Below are 1,155 nucleotides of genomic sequence, written 5' to 3' on the forward strand. Positions count from 1 at the left end.
CTAGTAAGGTGTCAACTAAGTCCACATGGAAGATGTACACCAGCCGGTGTGATCTAAGGATTGTAAATAATAAAATCCGAAGGAGAGAATGGTATCAGAGCTTAAATTGTAAACACCAATTTGCAGAGGGCAAAGTCCATGTGCTGAGTTCACACATGGGTTAATCCTCTAGTGTATCTGCCTCTCCCTGTTCATTAAAAAAAAAAAAAGAAATCTAACTACCGCAGACATTGTGATTGGTAAGGTAGAGGGTCAACGAAACAACAAAAAGAGGGAAGGTCTTCCTTCAACAGGACAGATGGACACAGTGGCTGCCACAATGAGCTCACACACTGTGAGGACAGCGCAGGACCAGGCAGTGTTTCCTTTTGTTGGACAGGGGTAGCTATGAGCCCAAACTGTTGGACACCAACTTTGGTGCGTGTCTCCTGTTTTTACAGAGAGAAAACCGAAACTTTAACTGAAGAATCTTACCTAAGACAATCAGAAGCCAGGACTTTGATTCAGGAATCTGACTCAAAGTTTCAGTGATTCCTGAATCCCAAATCGCTCTCCCATAATTCTCCTGCTCTTAGTCTCCTGCAAGATAAAAGCTAGAATCTGAGAAATGCAGAAAGTCTAATTTTAAAGATAAATCAGTGTCACAGACCATTGATATCAATGTCTTGTTAGTTTCCATTGAAGAGGCTTTTCCTGTCACACGGGGATTAACTTCAGATAAATGTCATAGCGGTGTTATGCTTCCTGCCGTACACCTAAATGGACTCACATATCCTCTGAAAGTTTAGATCAACCTATCTTGTCTCCTTTCCTCTCACACGGATTTATGTTCACTTGTTTCTAAATATATATAGGAAAGTATAGAGAAGGCGGTAGGAAAATTGATGGGTACATGCGTTAATGGGTTTGACTAGATCCAAGTGAGCTATTAATATGCCATGACTGGTGGTGGTGGAATCTGCTGTGTATTTAGGCAGTCACCCAAGGCCAAGTGGCTGCCCGTTCACCAGCTCTGAACACACATACACCTCCAGAAGCAGAAGCAGAGATATCCTCAAACAGAGACAAAACCACACTATAAAAGTAAATATTTGCCCACCAAGGGATGAAACAAGAATTTGAGTTTGGAATGTGTCAAAGTGCAGGATCCCGGCA

This window comes from Tenrec ecaudatus, chromosome 3 (genome assembly GCF_050624435.1).
Source record: "Tenrec ecaudatus isolate mTenEca1 chromosome 3, mTenEca1.hap1, whole genome shotgun sequence".
Classification (NCBI taxonomy): domain Eukaryota; kingdom Metazoa; phylum Chordata; class Mammalia; order Afrosoricida; family Tenrecidae; genus Tenrec; species Tenrec ecaudatus.